Genomic DNA, 20,389 nt, shown 5'->3' with positions numbered 1-20,389 from the left:
GTTTTATGGTTTATAGTATTTAACATTCACTTCAGAAGCAAAGATTACCCCTGCCACCAGCTGTGTACCTTTTGAGGCCAGGTACAATGTGGTTACTCTGTTTCCCCTGCAATGGGCCACACCAGGGGCCACGCTGCTCTAGCCTCACCCAGCTGTGTGTGTGTGTATAAAATAGCTATTCTCTATCAGGAGCTGAACTTGGCTGGGCTGTTTCCTCAACCATGAACTTCACTTACCGATTTAGCAAAGCCTCTTTAAATTCAGGGTGAGGGGCGGGTGCGGAGGAGTTTTCTCCATAAAGCGGAATCGCTAGTGGGGGCGGACGCCATTCCAGAAGTCCCAGGCCCGTCCTGAGGGATGTGAGTGACCAGTGGGGCAGCTCGTGGTTGGACCAGTGAAGGCCTGCTCTCTGGGGGCGGGGGAAGGAAGTTTTACCCGTTTGTCCAAAAGGCATCCTAGTGAGGTCCCCCCGCCCCCCACTGAATGTAACTTTGTATACGCTGAGGAGCACTCCCTTTTCTCTTGGGGGCTTTTGGGGCTCAGTCTCGTTAGATGAGCTCCACATTCGGTAAGCAAACGTGAGCAGTGAACAACCCCTTGGCAGAGTGAACCGAGTCACCGTTTTGACTTTCCAGGGTTGGAGCAACTGGTTTGTGTGGTTCTGGAGAAGGGAGTGTCTCACCCGTTGGCCCGTCTTCACGGCACCGCTGCTGCGTGCACCTGCAGTGGGCCGTCCGCTGGCGGATGTGGGCTGCCTTGGGACGGTGGGGACGCCGGCCGCACTGCCTGCCATCCCTGCTGCAGGGAGGGGGGGGCGGGGGCGCGGAGCTGCTGGGAGCCCGTGACTGTGATCAGATTCTTGATCTGTGTGCTGCTCAGAAGTGCCGAGTGCAGGGAGAGGCCCGGGGGGCCGGGTGGGCGTGGGGTCCCGGTCGGGGGCTGTTTGCTGCCCTCATCCTGCTTTCTCCTCATCTTGTCTAGGTCTTCATCCCCATGCTTTTCATGTAGTTCTTTTATCCCATCGTTAAAAATCCAAAGCAAAAACGTAGACCAGATGCTCTACCCTCCTCCCTTCCCTCTGCCTCGCCTTGTGGCTCTGGCCCATTCTCCCCTTTCAGCCATGTTTCCCTTCACCATAGACGGGCTCACAGGCCGGGCTTGCAGCCTGCCCCCAGCCGCCTGCCCTCCCTGCACCTCTCCTGCTCAGAGTCCCTCCACAGACTCTGCACCCTGGTTCCTGAGCCCCTCACCTTCCTGCTTGCTCCTGTCCTGTAGCCATGTTGAGCATCGTTCCTCATCCCTCTGCCTGGCTCATTCCCCTCACCCCTGAGACTCCATTCAGCTGGCGTCTCCTCTAGGTTCTGGATCTTTGCTGTCCTGGTGGCCCCCTCAGGGGTTGGGCTTCTCCTGCCTCTGTTAGAACGCTTGGGCTGTGTGGCCGGGCTCCTGGTCTGTCCCTCGCAGGTGGGCACTCGGCTCTCTAGTCCACGGAATCTGTGGGGGGCTCTGTGTCCCCGTGAGCCAGAGTTCCCTGGGCTTGGGGCCTCCGTGCTACTCGGAATGGACTTTGATCTCTTTGATGCTGCTCATTGAGGCACCTTAAAAATGGGGAGTCTCCTCATTCTGCATAGTTGACATGGTTCTGCCTCTGCAGTCGAGGAAAAGAATGCACGGCTGCCCCAGGTGTCCCTGGCCTAGGGTGTCCTTACGACCCCTGATCATGCAGAAGTGACTTGACCCCAGCGCTTGCTCTTAGAGTGTTTGAATCTTGTTTGTAACCGATGAGATTTTTAGCATAAGAAAGATCATGGGTGGAAAGAGCAGTCTTAGAACGGTCATCTTAAAATTAGCCTTTTCATATCTTTCAAGTACATTTTCTCCGAAAGATAAAAGTTCATGTCATTGGGGCACCTGGGGTGACTCAGTCGGTTAAGTGTCTGACACTTGATCCCAGCTCCGGGCTCGATCTCAGGGTTGTGAGTTCAAGCTCCACACTGGGCTCCACACTGGGCATGGAGCCTACTTAAAAAAAAAAAAAAAAAATTCATTTGTGATTAACTTTGGAATACTTCCTAAGGAAAAAACAAAGCCTGTTACTTTCTAACCATTAAGCATCTCTGGTGCAATTTTCCATAAATTTGTCTGAAAACCCAGTGCAATCTAATTAAAATGCTAAGTCCCTTTTGCTGCACGTGATGCCATAATCCCATTTCTGGGATTAGGACGTGGGCGTCTCGGGGGGCCAGTATTCTGCCCACCGCGTTCTCCAGCAGCGCTGTTTTAGTTCGCTCACCGCGGTCCTGCCAGGGAAGTGTGTGTAACCCCCACCTTACGACGACAAAGCAGAGGCTTTGCTGGAGGCCAGGCTTGCAGGCAGTGACCCACAGCCTCTGCTGGGGACCCCACACTGTCGCCGTGGTCTCTGGAGTGCTACGGTGCTTCCATAGTGTCAGCCGAGGGTCAACACGGGGCAGCTCCCACACACAGGTTTCCCTCCCCCCAACCCCTGCTGTCTGAACTCTTGCTCTCATTTGCCTTGACCCCTTGTCCTAAAGAGAAGTACCAGGTCCTGACATTGGGAAAGAGAGACTACAGGGGGGACGCGGGCTCAGCCCGCTTTGTTGTTTACACTCGACCCCGCTCCAGCCTGCTCCGCACGCCGGGTCACAGGATAACGCCCACCCTACTGCCACCCCGACCCTCTAGCCCAGTCTGTCCTCGCTTCCCCTGGTGTAGACTTGGGCCCCAGTCCTCCCAGGGTGTGCGCCCTGACCGCTGGGAGCCTGGCCCCGCCCGGGGGTGGAGCCACGGAAATGAAGCGCGCTGGGGACAGTGGGAGCCCAGGGAAGGCGGTTCCAAAGTGAGCTCTGGCCCTCCTGTCAAGGGCACTGACGCTTCTGCTCATGAACTTGTAAGGATGATTCCTTTAGCCTCCCGCGGACCTGCCCGGCCTCCTGCCCCATCCTCAGCCTTGTGGAGAAGCACGGGCCGTCACTGCCTGTGCGATCCCGGAGAGACCCACGCTCATGTGAAATGTGCTGCTGCGGACTCTTTAGGAGCCAGAGTTTATACATTTTTAAAAATATATGTTGCAGAAAACAGAAAAGTCAGGCACTCATTCTCTCTCTCCCTTAATACCATTTTGGACCTGCTCTTTAAAACATACTTGTTTGAACCCTGTACGGATCTCAGAGCGCCCAGTCTTTCATCCACAAACCCTCGCTCCGCACCTGCCCTGCGTCAGGCACCGCTGTGGTGCTGGGGCCTGCGGCCAGGAAAGCACAGGCAGACACGACCAAGACGAAAGGGGACGTGAGGTCGTTCCGAGCTGGCAGTGGAGAAACTCAAAGACGGGGGTAGGTTGCAACCTTAGAGTGTTCAGGAGGCTCGCAGAGGTGCTGTGGGAGCAGGGGCTTTGCTGCAAAGGCCCTGGGGCTGGGGAGTGCCTGCCCAGGGCGGTGAGGTAGGAGCCGAGGGCAGGGAAGCAGCCGAGGGTGAATCAGGCGAGGCCCTGGTGATGCTTTTATCTGAGGACTGAAGCCCGGGGAGGGCACGGCTGGCTTAGGTTTTATTTTGTTTTATTTTTTAAATTTTTATCTTAATTCCAGTTTCGGTTGTAAAGGGATGGCTCAGGCTGTGTGGCACAGAGGGCGAGGGGTTACGAGGCTGTTGCCGTGGCTTGGGGATGGGGCAGGGGAAGCGGCAGTGGTGGGAGGCGGTGGGCCCTGCATCCAGGTGCCTTTTGCCGGTTAGAGCCCCTGTGCTTCCCGACAGAATGAATGTGGGATTGAAGAGCGAGCGGAGTTGGGGATGTGTGGTCTTGGGCCTGAGCAGCTAGAAGCGTGGCGTCGCCATGGGAGTACGTTGAAATTGTGTTATTTCAGTGCCTGTGAGAAGGGGACATTTGTATTTCCATTGTCAAGATAGTGTTTGTCATTTATTGGTGGTTAGCGACTCTGGTGAGGCAGCAGGTGAGTCTCGCCCCAGGGTCAGGCGGAGGGCTGGGGCGCTTGGGCCTGCTGCCCCCTTGCCTGGTCTCCTGGCACGTGGTTCCATTTTTACAGGATGTTACGTGGTTAGTGTATTGCCCAAGAAATGCTTTAGTTTTGAGAAAGGCTTCATTGGGGAGTAAACTGGGAAAGGAAAGTTCCTCCAGGAGGGGCTGCCCAGTGCTGCTGGACCGCTCAGATGCCGACGCCCCGAGGGGCCTCATGGGCTCAGGGACCAGAAGGAGCAGCCGCCACCCCGGCTCTGGGCGCGTCCTGCATCAGCAGCGTCTTTGCTTCCCCGCTCGCCCCCGTGGGCACAGCTGGGGTCCCATCATGCCTCCCCAGGTGGACCTGGCCGCCAACAGGAGGCGGGGCCTGGAGTCCGGCAGCACTCCCCAGGCCATGCGCTCTGACGAGGCGCTCATCCCCTGGAGGAAGGGGACCGTGTCTGGATCCCCACAGAGCGGCTGTCTGGAGTCAGGGAGGCCCTGAGGAGGCCTTGCCTGCAGCTCAGCTCAGAGAGTGTTCCTTTGCCGGCTCCGTGAGGGTCCCCTGGCAAACCCAGGGAATGTCGCCGGGCAAGGAAGTGTTCCAGTGTTCCTGCGTTCCTTCACCAAATGCCATCATAGTATCACCCTGCGGTCACACCCGAAGTTATTTCTAACGGAATCTTAGACACCTGGCTGTTACGTTGCAGGCCAAATGGGGTCCTTTCTGTACGTCTTAAAAACTGCCTGCATTGGGGCCTATTCACTTACCTGGGGGTCGAGCTTGTGCTAAAACCCAAGACCTTCGTTGGCGTTTGGAAAGGAAATAGGAGAACCTCATTTATATTTGTTTTCCTTACCCTTCAAAGTTTCATTTTCTCATGTGCATATCAGTACAGTGGGTCAGCACACAACTTACCAATAAATATGCACATCTGGGTTAATGCTCAGCCTGTTAGTGGTAAGAGTGAATGATTGACACCATTTGGAGACTGACCATTTCCCTTTCAACGTCAGTGTTGACTGTGACAGGGATAAAAACAGCCTAAAACCAGCCTTGGGAGGCCGGCCCGAAGCGAGCCGTGCCCGGACCTACAGGCAGGATGCTTGAGGATGCGGACCGCTGATGCTCCCAGTGTGTTTTGGGTGGAGCACAAGCGGTCTTATCGTGCGGCAGGTGGAAGCGCACACACTCCGTGGCGGAGTCCTCCTCTCTCCAGCTGTACGGGGGCTCGAGACCTGCTGCAGCGCGACGCTCGGCGGGCACGATTATCGTGTCTGATCGGGGCAGTCGGGTGGGAGGGAGCCAGAACCTACCAGCGGGCAGGTTTCGAACAGCATGACGTTTCATTCAAAGTGCTGCTTACTGAAGATTTCGGTCACCTCTACTGTCTGAGGAGCCCGGGGACCTGCCAAGTTCAGTTCCGTGGAACTGGAGCTGCAAGCTCCCAGCTGTCATTGACCCCACGCCTCCAGCGTGTCACCCAACAAATCCAAACCACGGGCACCTTCCCCAAAAGCCGCCTGGCTGTGGTCTGGCAGCCAGTCTGAGAGCCTCCACGAAGCCTTCCCGGGGTGTCCCAGGGGTGGTTGTTACTGCACACGCAGGGGGGGCGTGCAGCTTCTTTACGTCCCTGCGACAAGCTCGCATTCAGCAAGTGCAGAAGGGGAACTCGAGACAGGAGCAGGAAAAGTCTGACACACTCGGGGCTGGTTCCCTGTTGTCCCCCCTTCCTCGACCCTCATCCCGAGACAGGTGCTGAGAGGTGGATGCAAATACCACGCTGGCCTGTGGCCCTGCCCGTCATCGGGAGCCCCAGCCAGCTTCCGCAGAGCCGCGCCCTCTCCGTGGGCGCCCCTGTAGGATGGCCGGGCACGATGCTTCTCGGAGTTTCCTGTGCGCTCTGAGCAGCCCACCTGCGCCGGCGCTCCAGGCCGCTGCAGCGGGGCCTTCCCCGGGTCCTCTGACTTCCCACCTCCAGCCCTGGTTCTTCCCTTATTCCTGTTATGCTTTTAGCAGCTCGGTTTTTCGGGCTGAACCCTAACCGGACAGACATGCTTCGTTCCGCCGCGCCATCGCCCTCACAACTCACGCCCGTACTTTCCCGCCGCAGACGCGCGAGAGCCCCTTCCAGTCCTCGCGGCTCTGGCACAGCTAGAGGGAACAATTTCTAAGTGACTTGCTTCCCTCCTTCCAGATCCAAGACCCCTTGGCTTTCTTCCTCGCCTCACTGGTCTCCGTTCAAGGGCCCGTCTACGGGAGGCCGCTGCCACGCACCACCACGTCTAATACATAACTCCTCCCCGCTCTGTGCCCTACTCTGCTCTGCACTAGGTAGCACCTTGCATGCACCTCATTGTTCATTGCTTGTGTGGCTCCGTGAGGGTGGGGTCGTCGTCCTGCTCGCCGTCGTGTCCCCAGTGCCTGGCATATAGGGGCTCAGTGAGCCTTTGTTTAATGTTGAATCAAACGCCAGGCCTGGAGCATCTGACGGGCAAGAGGGCTTTTGGCTGCTGGGACAGAGACAAAGGGTCACAGACTGAAATGAGAAATAACTTCTCATATTATCAGAGCTAGGAGTGCAAGTAGTAGGTAATTGGCTCTATAACCTGAACATTGTCGGGAAGAAGGACTTTTTAAAATCACTTAAACCAGGGGCTCCTGGGTGGCTCGGTCAATTAAGCATCTGCCTTCGGCTCAGGTCATGATCCCGGGGTCCTGGAATCGAGCCCCGCATCGGGCTCCCTGCTCGGTGGGAAGCCTGCTTCTTCCTCTGCCCACCCCCACTTATGCATGTACGCACGCGCTCTCTCTCTCTCTCTCAAATAAATAAATAAAACCTTTAAAAAAAATCACCTAAAACCAGAATGGCTTTTTTAAACCAAAATGACTTTAAATAAAAATGCCAGATAATTTGTCCAAATTTAATTGGTCTGTATTCAGCAAGTATAGTCAGCAAGGGAATGAGCGTCTACTTAGAGGTTCATTTTGCCACCTATTCATAGTAGTGGATGGTTCTCATGGATGCATTAAGATTTCTCTGGCATAGTGGCGGGTACTTGCTTACTTTGCTCTGAGAGTCTTCACAACCTCCTGAGATGGGCTCTGCTGCACAGCTTTGTGGTCTTGATCGTTTTTTGTTCACGTGCTGGGGAAGATCTAGAACAGTTGGCTAAGTAAAACTCTATCTCGGCCTGCAAGGGCCTCCTACACAGATGGAATAGTCATCTTTCTAAGTAGGCATCTTGGTTACGGTCCTAAATTAGCACAAAAGGTCCTTAATCCTGTCATCTGACCTGTCGGTTTTGAAGTCTGTGTGTCCGTCCTTAACCAGCACAGGTCTGCTCTGCCTGTCCCACCTTTTCAGGCAGTATGCACTTGGGCTGCTCGCTGCTCGGTTTTGATCAAGCGCCCGTCTGGAACAAAGTTGCAAACATAATTTGAAGGACTACCTGTGCGTTTCATTTCTTAGATATTCTGTGAGCTCCACAGATCCAGCTGGATTACCAGAAAGCCTCTGACTTGATGCCTCCCCCCTGCTCCACCCCCAGAATTATGCTCTCTGCTTAACTTTACAAGAGACGTAAGATCTATGGATACAATAGAATATTATTTGGCAATAAAAGCGCTGATCCATGCTACAACATGGATTGAAAACCTTATGCTAAGTGAAAGAAGCCCGTCACAAAAGACCATATGTTGTATTTATATGAAGTGTTCGGAGTAGGCAAATCCATAGGTAACTTGGAGAAAGTAGATTTGTGTTGCCGGGGAATGGGGAGTGTAAGCTAAGGAATATGGGCTTTCTTCTGGGGATGATAAAGGTGTTCTAAAATTAGACGGTGGGGATGGTTACACAATTCTGTGAATATACTAAAACCCACTGAATTGTACACTTTATTTTTTAAAGATTTATTTATTTTAGAGAGAAAGAGAGGGAGAGACAGAGAGCACATGGGGGTGAGAGGGGCAGAGAGATTGAGAAACCCAAGCAGACTCCATGCTGAGCACGGAGCCCAACGCAGGCCTCGATCCTACAGCCCCAAGATCAGACCTGAGCTGAAACCAAGAATTGGACGCCCAACTGACGGTGCCACCCAGGCGCCCCTGAATTGTACCCTTTAAATGGGTGAATGTGATGGTACGTGAATTATATCCCAGCAAAAATGTGTGGAACCACAGAAGCATAAAAAACACCACCTGATGACTGATCTCAAAGTCTTTGCTCACTGTATCACTGGGAACATCCACGGTAGAAATTCTGTTCAGACCCGGGTGTGTGTGCATCCTCCCTCCCCGCACTGTGCCCCCCAGGCAGGAACTGGTCAGCTGACAGAGAACACAAGTCATGGACGCTACTGGGTTTTTCTCTTTGCTCTGATGCCCGGGAGCTTAGCGCCCAGTGGCCGGTGTCCGGATGACTCTGTGGTCTGTGTGTTTGTAGCACTTTCGCCTTGGCTTTTCTTTCCCAATCTGCCTGTGCCCTTCTGATTTCGGCTTTTATCCATGTCCATGTTTTTACTTAATTTATGTGTCTTAGCTACTTCACATCCTTTGTGGAATACAGGCAAGTGAAATACACACACACACACGCACACTCACACACACACACACACACACACATCCCTATGGACATTTCCCGAGTGCTGCTTACAGGTCACAACTTCCTGGAACCTTCCACGTCCCCTGTAATGCACCTGCAGATGAACCATGGTGACTCCTCTTCAACAGCTGGTCTTGGAGAGGCAGTGTCACTTCTCCCCGGAATGCAAGTGTTAGTCAAGCACGAGGTGACCTACTGGTAACGAAGGCCCCAGCTCCCCCCTACCCCCCCAGCCCTGAAATAAAGGAAAGGAGACTTGGATATGGATGATCCTCCATATGGAATTGCAAAGGGTCTGACTTAAAATTGGGCACTCTAATGTCAGTACTTTCTGCCCGAGAATCAAGTTTTAAAATGCTACTAGAAAAATCTAGAAGGTTGACAAATTTGTATCGTGTGTAGCTAGTATTTCTGGTAAATCGGTTTGGCAGCGGTTTGGCAGATAAATAGGCACCTCTTAGAAAAATTCTGTACTTTTAGAAGGTTATCAAAATTCGGGAAGGGGTCATTTCAGTTACCTCCAAGGGAAAGATGACCGGCAATGTAGTAACGACTATAATCATTAGAACCATTTGTTAGAAGCAGAAAAGCCACATAGTGGCACCAAAAATCAGAAACCAGAAAGGGGTTTCCATTGGTCAACTATTTTCTCTTGTGTGCTCTGTATGTAGGCCTGTCCTACAGGAATATCCTTCTAAAAATATGCAACGGGCAAAAATATTCATGTCCCAAACTTCCATTCTTCTCTCCTTGTTTCTTCCCAGATCCTTTCATAAAGAAGGTAACAGGCTTGTTTTCTTTCTTTCTCCTCAATCATTTGTATTTGGCTTTTCTTTGCCTTTATTATCCTCCTGGACACAGCCCCTTCCCTCATTGCCCGCCCTTGCGAGATTCTTCCGCCTGGTCGCCACATGGGTTTGTTCTCTCTGAGCGGGAGCTGGGAGCGTGGGTGGCAGGGGGGTGTCGCAGACAGCGGGATGATGCTTTGGCGTCCCAGAGAGACAGAGAGAGAGAGAGAGAGAGAGCACAAGTGGGGGAGGGGCAGAGGGCAGAGGAAGAAGCAGGCTCCCCCACTGAGCAGGGATCATGGCCCCAGAGCCCGAGATCATGACCTGAGCCGAAGGCAGACGCTTAACCGTCTGAGCCCCCCGGGTGCCCTGGAGATTAAGATTTTAAACGCCCACAGCAGTGGCTATCGGTCCTGGCGGTCACTTGCAGACTGTCAAGCGTTTGTACAACTGCCGCATGCAATCCTCACAGGCACCCGCAGCATCCACATCCTGCAGACAGAACCAGACGGGATCTGAGCCTGGACAGCTTGCCAGGTGGAGGGCAGGGAGATGGCGGCGGGGCCCCCCCGGGCCGGGGCCGGGCTCAGGGGGAGCCGGCGGCGCTGTGCTCCCGCAGCGAAGTGTGGACAGACCTCGGGTCCTGAAGGCTAGGGAAGCAGCCGCATCTCCCGCCTCATGGATTCAGAGCCACCACCAGCTCCATCCCTCCCGCTCCTCATTGGCGGTGGTCGGCCCAGAGCTGCTCGTAGCCCGAGGCCCTCTCTGTAGGCGACAGCTTCTCTGTCCCTCCCGCGCCTTGGACACCCAGCCAAGTAGCCGCTGCTCATCCTCTGCGTCTTCATCACCGATTTCCGCATTAGAGCGTTTCCTCTTTGATGGGAACATAGTCACTTTCAAAGAAATAGGAATTAACTGTTCAGTGTGGGTGGTTTCTTAGTGCCACTAGGTGGAATTTGTGTCCTGTCAAAGCAGTAGAGAATATTTCCTCTGTGCAGTATTATTACTCACACACGGACCAAGTGTCAGGTAGCTTCCTTTAGAAAACTGAGAGTTGCAGACCGACTGTTACAGGCAGCTGCCGTGGACGTCCTTCAGATACCGGGAACTCATGTAGCTGTGTTTATTTTGATTCTGATACAGAACAAAATAATTGCCTGGGACTATATCCTTGAACAGCCTGATGATCTACTTTTATCAAGAACCTACCTAGAGAAATCTGAGTTTATGGAAAATATTTTGAAGATTGTCAGTCTATTCCTAGGTTATGTAGGGTTTTAAGCACATTCCAAGCTGGACCTCTAAAAAGCTGTGTACGTGGACTACAGTGTTTTTATGCTAAAAAAGCATTCATTATTCACTCCAAAGAAGACCAGGGGAGAAATTGTATTCAGATCTAAGTGCAAGGAGAGCTAAGAAACAACATCGGTGTAGTATCCTTCTGGAGAATGCTAATCATGTTTCCCTTTTTGCTTTGACCACCAAGAAGCTCAGATCAAATATGTAGGTAGCTATGAATTCATATTAATATCTGTGAGACTGCAGTCTGGATAGCTCCGTGGTAATTTTTCCTTTGGACTAAATCTTTCATCCTACCTGTGCTTCTAAGATCTTAATTTTATCTACATCATTTATAAGCATTCATTAAAGTCATCTCAAATATTTTATGCACTTGAGAAGGGTGAAAACAAAGTAGTGAATAAATATTTATGGATGGACATTTCTTTTTTTAAATTTTATTTATTTGTTTGTTTGTTTTTTTAGTGAGCTCTATGTCCAATGTGGGGCTTGAACTCAGGACCCCAAGACGGAGAGTCGAACGCTCTAGTGGCTGAGCCAGCCGGGCACCCCTGTGGATGTACATTTCCTACAACGGCGTGTCTGTAGGGCTTTAATGGCCTTCCCTTCTTATTCCTTGCAGCCATGTAACTGCTATGAGAGCAGGGCTAATGTTCCTGTGAGTCACCATGACAGTTGGGGAAGGCGGGGGCTAACATACACACCCATCCAGGAACTCTGGCCTTGTTTGGCTCCGTGGGCTCTGTTTCCCTGAGTACCTCCGGCCCGCTTCCCACTCCTGCAAGAAACAGGGATGATCTCACCTTCAGGATTGCCAGTCTCCAGTCTTGAACCACATCCTCTGCTTTTGTGTTTTCCGCCAAGAGATGCATTGAGAATATACAATAGAGATAAGTGTAAGAAGTTTGTCTTTTGTGTGCGGAACTGTACTCAACTTTGTCCAGTATTTTGTTTAAGACATCAGGCACCCACATTCTCAGGACCTGTGGCAGCCCCAAGGATCACTCTGAGTTTTTCAGTTACAACAGGTGTTCTGGGGACCCTGGGCAGAAGCAAGCAGGGCACTTACCAGAACCTCCTCCATCGCTCTGTCCTCCCGGGAGAGCCAGCCCAGCAAGGCCCTGGAGGTCATCCTGGGGAGCTCTAATGACAAAGCAGAACAAGAGTGTAAGCTGTTCTTTGGCCTTTAGAGCTTTCTTTATGTCATGGTAGCTTTTGCGTGCTTCCCTTTTTCGTCATGGCTGTTAGCAATGTAGAACGAGCCCACCTCTCAGTGTCCCCACACGGAGACAGGGACAGTCATAATTGGCTGTCTTCATTATCAGTCATCTTGGAGCATAAAAGAGGGAGACAGGTCACCTCGTGGGAGGGGAGCAGGGCTGGGCCGGGTCCAGTTTTTGTCCACCCTTGTAAGGCAGGCGGCCCCCCAATCTTGAACCTTTGGAACTTCAAGGGGGAAACGTCGATGAGAAGGTGTGGACAATCGGGGGCGTTATCTGAATAGCGGAATGTTATCTTGTGTGGAAAACAAAGGGACTTCATTAAAACCCCTTCTGAGTGCTGCCTCTTAGAAATTCAGAATCTCTCACTTGCTTAAAACAGCCTCTCTCTCACTCATTTAAAAACAGCCGGTTTGATTTGGGGTCTGCCAAGGTAAGGGGATCTTCCCTCGTTTTGGGAGGTAAAATTCCCCTAAAAATAGTTGAAGAGATAAAAATGCAACTTCTTATAGAAGCAGGGAAACAGAAGAATACATATAATTATGGGAATGAGTTCCGTTTTTTGAAAACCCAAGTCACCACTTGAGGGCACCAAAAAATAAGAAATCCGAAAGGGCTTCTCCTTGCCTACAGGTGCAGTCATTTGAAACTCTTGTTTTTTTCCCAAATGGAAGGAGGGATGCTATTTTCTGAAATATGTTTTGATGTGTTTTTGTTCTCAGCAGAGTTTGTGACTTGTGTCCCTCTTCCTCTGCCTGAGACAGACATCATTGCTCACGCTAGGGTTTAAACCAGTTTAAAAAAGCTTTCGGAGATGCTTGAAGGACTGGCTTCCTGGGGGCTGTAGATATCATTAGCTCTGGCCTGGAGGCAGGACACGGAGCGTCTATTTTAAGATAGACTGGACATTCAGGGGCTGATGCTGGTCCTGAAGTCCCTGTTGGGGACAAAGGCTCGAAGGTGGGATGCTTGACGTGGTGCTCAGACCCAGGCTGTGGAGAGCCCAGGGGCTTTGAGAAGGTGCAGGAGAGGTGGTTCTCCCTGCTTCCGGTCTGGGAGCCTGGGTGGAGGGGCCCTGGGGCGTCCTGCCTGACCAGCCTGGTGTGACCTCTCGCTTCATTTGTGGGCTGAGAACGTCCTGCTGGGGTAGAGGTGGGGCGGGGCCGGGAGACATGCCAGAGCCAGGCCAGGAGGGTGCTGGCGAGGCCCAGAGCCCAGCAGCCGGGGGGTCGGGGGGCAGCTCGGGGGAGCCCAGAGGTGGCAGTGGCCGGGCCCTGAGGCCTCACCGCCAGGGGCCGCTCCCGGCAAAGGCGGAGCCGCATACAGGATGCTGGGGCAAACGGGACTGCAGGGACAGCCGCCATGTGCTCAGGGATGCTCCGACGGCCTTGCTGAAGCTTCCCGGTCCACAGGCGGGCCAGGCCACGGCCACCAACCATCTTCCCCCGGCTGCAGGCAGGAGCAGGCTTGCGCTGAGGTCTGGCAGCTCTCCCCCTGCCGCCCGCTTGCTGTTTGCTCTTACGTGGCAGAGTGCCCCAGATACCGTCCCACCTTGGTGTCTGCCTCTCCTAGGACCCTACTCAACGCCACCCCTAAGGCCACGGGATCCCTTAGCTGCCTTGTACCAGCGCTGCCTGGGCTCTGCAGGGGGAGGGAAGGAACGGGCTCTTCAGGGAGGGACGGCTCTGTATGGGGCGGGTGTTCGAAACAACTGAACTGAAAGTCTTCTTGCCTTCCTGCCTGAAAGAAACTGTTTAAACGGGAAGAGACGAGTACTGTTGGGGTGCCGAGGCTAAGGATCCCTCCTACCCGGGGCAGGAGGCCATGGAGACGGAGGCAGAGGTTGGGGATGCGGCCCAAGCCAAGGGACACTAGGAGCCAGCAGACGGCGGAAGGGGCAGGGAAGGGCCCTTCCCTAGGGACTCCGGGGGGGAGAAGGGCCCGGCTGGTACCTTCTGGCCCCCGGAACTGTAAGCCAATACACTTCTATTGTTTTAAGCCGCCCAGTGTGTGGTGATTTGTTACTCTAGGAAGCTAACCCACTCTGCAACGTAACTGGTGAGAACAGGCCCAGCCCTGGCGATTCTGGACTCAGAGGGGAGCATGCACACTCTACATCTCACTATCTGCACGTCCCCAAACAAGCCACCCTCCATGCCCACGAGGCTGGCTGTACCCAAAACACACACAGCAGCAAGCGTTGCTGAGAATCTGATTGCGGACAGATCCGAACCCTCAGCCGTCGCCGGTGGACCCGTGAAATGGCGTGGCCCCGGGGAAAACAGCGTGGCGGCTCCCCAGCAGGTCGCCCCCGGGACCAGCACCCGGTCCGGGAGTTCCACTGCTTGGACTATACCCCCAAAACCCGCAAGCGGGGACTCCACACCATGTTCGCGGCCCCATTGCTCACAGCAGCGAAAGGGCAGAGACAACCAAGGGTCTGTGGCCTGAAGAACAGATAAATGAAGTGGTATGTTCCCTGCCCTCAGTATGATTCAGCCTCGGGGAACTCAGACCCAGGCCACGAGGGGAACGGACCTGGAAAAGAGTCTGCTAAGGGAAAGAAGCCAGAGCAGAGAACAAATACTGTGTACGGTTTCTGTTTGGGAAGATGAGAAAGTTCTGGAGACGGTTGGTGGTGGTGGTTGCCCAACAGTGTGACTCTCCTTAATGCTGCTGAACCGTGCCCTGAAAAAGGTTAACAAGGTCAGTTTTACGTTATGTCTGTCTTACCACACACACCAAGCTGCTGCACTGTTGACTCCGTTCTATGCTTCCCTTGACAAATGCACCTTCGGCACAGTTGGAAGGCCAGCTTGGGGTCGAGAATTTTTGGACTCCTTGGAGTTCCGTGCGGGGACCTGGCGGCGCGGGGCGAGCTGGCTGCGGGCCGTGGCCCAGCCCTCTTCCCTGCCTGCACTTGGCCCTGTCCCTCACCAGGAGCGGCCTCCCTGACGCCCGCATGGGGACCCCTGGAAGCACATTCACTGCACACAGCCCAGTTTGGGGGTCCTTCCTGGCTGTGCCGTTCACCCTCGGAAGGGTGGACCCAGAGTTGAGGTCTGTGCAGGCCCTCGAAGCAGGCCGAGTGTTGTCTGGCTGATGGTACCCAGGAGGAGGACACAGGCCAGGCACACGGCTTGGTGGCCACGGACTATGGTGGATGGGACATGATGGAAGAGAGCCACGGGGGGGCCTTTAAAGCGTGGGGCACAGGGCCAGGGTCCCACTTAATCAGGCCAAAGGCAGTATTGGGTGATTTGGGACACCTGCTACCTGGGGTGAGGATTGCCGTAGGGCCGGAGATGCGACCCAAAGTCCACGTGGATCTTCACCCCTCCCTCTGGCCGTGCAGAAGCCGGGCCCCTCCCACGCTGGGGCATAGTCTACCCTGGGAGGTCTCACTCTCCCGGCCCACCTGTCTCGGGGCTGTGGGCAGCCAGGCAGCTAGGTCTGGTCCTGACTTCGCCTCAGCTGCTGGTGACAAGAGGGTCACTGCGAATACTCTCTCTGGTGGGGGCGGCTGGTGGCCAGGGAGACCCCGAGCCCAGGGCAGCAGGACCGTGCTGGTGATGGCGCCGCTGAATCATCCGAGCCTTGGCCGAGCAGCCCCGTCCTGATGGAGCTAAAGCTGCCGCACGATTTTAGCAATCACGCAGTTGTTTTTGGCATCCTAACTGAGCCCGGATTTTTTTGTCCTGGAGATTCTGTGAGCTAGCTAATATCCTTTTAATAAACACCCTTTCTATTCAGGTTAGCTGGAGGCCGTTTCCGTCATTGGCAGTTCAGGGCCCTACCTGACACAGGTCCCTGGGCGCACACGTGGCTTAGGGCCGGCAGTCCCTGCAGCGTCTTCTGGGTGCCCCAATTGCTTCTGAGAGGGGTCCTAAAAACTAGAGGGAAAGAAGGCTGTTTAGGCAAGTCCCCCAATGCAAGTCTTAAGAAGGACGTCCTCCAACAACCCGAGTTCATCGACAGATAAGTGGATGGGGAAAATGGGTTCCGAACACATTCCGCTCCGTACGATGGGACCTCATGGAGTCATAAAAAGGAAGCAAATCTGACACATGAGACAACGTGGCCGGACCTCGAAGAGATCAGGCTTAGCGAAATAAGCCAGTCACAGGGGGATGGATACTGCATGCCCCTGCTCACGGGGGCGCTTCGGGTGGTCAGACTCAGAGACAGAAGACGAGAACTTGCCAGGGGCTGAGGGGAGGGAGGGACGCGGGGTTCCTGTTTAGTGGGGACAGAGCTGCCGTTTGGGAAGATGAAAAACGTCCTGGAGATGGAGGGTCGTGTGGTTGCACAACACTATGAACGTACTTAGTGCACTGAATTGGGCACTCAAAATGGGTAACATGTTAAATTTTATGATAGGTACATTTTAACATGGAAAATTACATGCAGAGTAAGAGGTCTTCCAAAGAGCAGGTTTCACGTCCGTCTGTCTGATAATGAGACTTGAACCTGCATCGAATTGCATTTCCTAGTCAAGGGGGCCTTTACAGGTGGGTCTCGGGGGTAGGAGTAGGGAGTCATCTTTGCGGTGGGGGTGACGGTGGTCCCCTCATGTCACTGCTCGGCGGGACTGCCACAGAGGCTGACGGCCGGGGTGCACGGCCTTCTCCACTGGCTGTCCTGTGTGTCAGGATGCCTCATGGGTGGGGCTGCAGCGGGGCGGGGGGTGGGGTTGTGGATGCTCGCTCCTGCAGGGAGCTCGAGAAAACTCGAGGCTCAAAGAGGTTAGCAGGGGTCTGCCGTGGGGGAGAAGGCTTCCAGAAGTGGCAGCCGGAGTGCTTGTGGGAGAGGGCAGGGCCACGAGCCCTTTGTCCCGAGGGGTGGACACGTGTGTGTGCGTGAGGGCGCATGGGGACACATCTTGCTGGAGAAACAGACTGGAGACAGAGTCCCAGCTCCTCTCTTGCGGAGGGAAACCAGGCACAGGGCACCAAGAGGTTCTAATATTTCCAATATTCCGTCTCCTCGCCATTGTACCTTGAAGGCTCCTCCCCAGCCCCCTGCCTGCATTGCTCAATTACTGGAGGCAGTTGCAGGGGAAAAAAGAGGCTGCAATTTGCCAAGATGGAAAGAATCAGGCACGTCCTTGCAGAGCCGTTTTTCCACTGACTGTGACTGGGTATGTGCTAAGGGGCTGGGAAGGAGGGGGAGAAGAGCCACGTGGACCGGCGAGGTGCAGGGCTGGGTGGGGGGCCACTGCTTCTTGCTGTTAACGGCCCCTGAGGTCGCTGTTGTCCACAGCGCAGCCTGGCTCTTGTCCATCTGGGCCGGACTCCCCCAGCAATGCTGCCCCCGCATCGAGGGGTTGGCCCCCTGCTCCACAATCCTCCAGAGCAGAGCGGGAGACGTGGCCATCTTCAGACTGATAAAGGGAAAGATCCAATCCTTGCTTGAGGGAGGACAAAATAGAGCCTCTCTGTAGCTCTTCAATTTATACATTGACACCATGTGTGCTGCAAAGCCATCCGCTAAAATGCCCAGCGCGTAATCAGGTTACGCCTGAGTTTTCTATCCTCTCACTCTTTCTCATTTCAGGACATTTTGCTTTTGCGTTAGTTTCAAAAAAAAAAAAAAAATTTTTTTTTATGGATATATAATTTACATACAAAAAAATAACACAATTACACAGCTTGATGACTGTTAAGAAAATGCATACACCTGCATAACCACCACCCCATTCAAGATGTAGACGCAAACATTCTTTGTTCTCCCTCACTTTCTTATATTTGTTTTTTTCTTTTTAGTCCCTTCATGTGAGTTCCTTGAACACATTTTAGAACTACGTTTTATTTTATATGTAGTGTTTTGGTATAGCTGTTTTAGTAGTTGCTTAGATTTATATTATATTTATATATACATATTTTGTAAGTATGTTATATTTATGTATAAATCCAAGGCTACTCAAGTCATCTTTTTTTAAATTCAAGTATAATTCACATGAAGTGTTATATTAGTTTCAGGTGTTCAGTATAATGATTCAACAATTCTATACATTGCTCAGTGCTCATTGTGATAAGTGTCCTCTTAACCCCCTTCACCTATTTCATCCATCCCCCCATCCACCTCCCCTCTGGCGACCACCAGACACTTTTCTATTGAGATTTAATTGACATTTAACACTGCATTAGTGTTGTTGTTTTTTTTTTAAAGTAGGCTCCACACCCAGCGTGGAGCCCAATGTGGGGCTTGAACTCACAACCCCTGAGATCAAGACCTGAGCTGAGATCCAGAGTTGGACACTTAACCGACTGAGCCACCTGGGTGCCCCATGACATTGCATTAGTTAGTGTTAGGTGTACAACGTAAGATTTGATATATGTATATATTGCAAAATGATCATCACCATAGGTTACTTAACATCCATACCATACGTAGTTACAATTTCTTTTTTTTTTTTTTTAAAGATTTTATTTATTTATTTGACAGAGAGAGACACAGCGAGAGAGGGAACACAAGCAGGGGGAGTGGGAGAGGGAGAAGCAGGCTTCCCGCCGAGCAGGGAGCCCGATGCGGGACTCGATCCCAGGACCCTGGGATCATGACCTGAGCCGAAGGCAGACGCTTAACGACTGAGCCACCCAGGCACCCCTACAATTTCTTTTCTTGTAGTGAGAACTTTTAAGATCTATTCTCTTAGCAACTTTCAAATGTACGCTACAATATTGTTAACTATAGTCACCTTGCTCTGCTTTACATCCCCAGGATTTAATTATCTCAGAACTGGAAGTTTATACCTTTTGACCTCCTTCCCCCATTTTGTCCACCCTTCACCCCCAGCCTCTGGCAATCACCAATTCTCTGTTTCTATGAGTTTGGCTTTTTTCCCCCACACATAAGTGAGATCATGTAGTATTTGTTTTTATCTGTCTGACTTATTTCACCTGGCATAATGCCCACGTGGAGGTCCATCCACGTGGTTGCCGATGGCACATACCCAGTCACAGTCAGTGGAAAAAGATTTCCTTCTTTTTTATGGGTGAGTAATATTCCACTGTGTGTGTGTATGTGTGTGCGTGTGTGTGTGTACATATATAAATATCAGTGTGGTATGTATGTAAATGTGGTGTATATATACATTTTCTTTATCCATTCATCCACCGATGATCATTTCCATAGAAACGGCTTAAAAGGATGGCAGCAAAGGACAACTTTCTTTCTTCACAAATCCCTTTTCTCCCTAGTCACCAGCCCTCAACACACACGTGAGATTTTTCAATAATATTAGAGTGCCTTTGTTTTCCCTGAGCACACAGCTGCGGAGGGCTGGGGTGGGGTTCAGAGCGTCCTGGCGTCAAGGATGGCTGCTCACGGCACACAGGACCCGCTGAACCCCCGAACAGAGGTGTTGGTGCCCCGGAGTTACCGAAGCAGTGGCCGAAGAACACTTTCCAATATCATCCCGGAATGTGGCAGAGCAGTAAAATTCAACTCTGGATAGCAGTTGTTTCAAGCTGAGTTGTGGGCCCCCAAAATATATATTGAAGTGGTAATGCCCCAGTACCTCAGAACGTGACCTGATTTGGAAATAGGGTCAACGTAGACATAATTAGTTAAGATGACGGAATCCAATGTGACTGGTGTCTCCGTAAGAAGACAGCCATGTGAGGACATGTGACGCTGGAGACAGAGATTGGAATGATGCAGCTACAAGCCACAGACAGTCACAGATCGCCACGTATCCCCACAGATCACCACGGAGCGCCAGGGACCACCAGAAGGCTGGAGGAGGCAGGGAGGGATTCTATCTCCAGAGATTCAAGGCATGGCGTTATCGACACCTTGACCTTGACTCCCAGCTCCAGAACTGCGAGCGAATCCATTTCTGTGGTTTGAAGCTCCCCAGTTTGTGGTACTTTGTGACAGTGGCCCCAGGGACCCAAAACCATGCCACCTACCATGCTTTCCCATTCTGTTTTCGCTGCATCCCATCAGTTAAAAAGACTTTGCTAAGCCCTAGCTTTTATAGTCTGTATTATAAGAACAACTAACTGACTTACTGAAAATTTAGGTTGAATTTTGAATGACACATTCTCTGAGCCACACTGACCATGCCTACTATGGCCGCAGAAGCAACAAGAACAAAACAGCTAAGAGTTATGAACACTCCCAGGAGACTTCCTGCGTCTCCCGGTTTAATGCCCACACAGCCTGATGAAGGGGGTATGACATTGTCCCCATTTTACAGGTGAAGAAGCTGAGGCTTTGGGAAGTTAAGAAACTTGCCTGAGGACTCTGGAGGTGAAGTAAATTGAAACCCTGGACAGTGTGAACACAAGGCCTGTGGTGTTAATGGGCCTGCTTGTCCCCACTGTTCCTTCCCTTTCCCCTGCTCTGCACAAACGTTTACCCAGCCCCTACCTTACCTGCAGGAACTCACCATGTTAAGGTCTGGTTGGAGGTGGATACGGGGAGCAAGGCTTCCTGTATGTGTAACCGATTGTTTCTTGGTGCAGCTTGGGGTTCAAACAGCGTAAGCAGGCC

The sequence above is a fragment of the Halichoerus grypus genome, chromosome 9 (assembly GCF_964656455.1).
Source record: "Halichoerus grypus chromosome 9, mHalGry1.hap1.1, whole genome shotgun sequence".
Taxonomy (NCBI): domain Eukaryota; kingdom Metazoa; phylum Chordata; class Mammalia; order Carnivora; family Phocidae; genus Halichoerus; species Halichoerus grypus.
Note: the sequence above shows the minus strand (reverse complement) of the source record.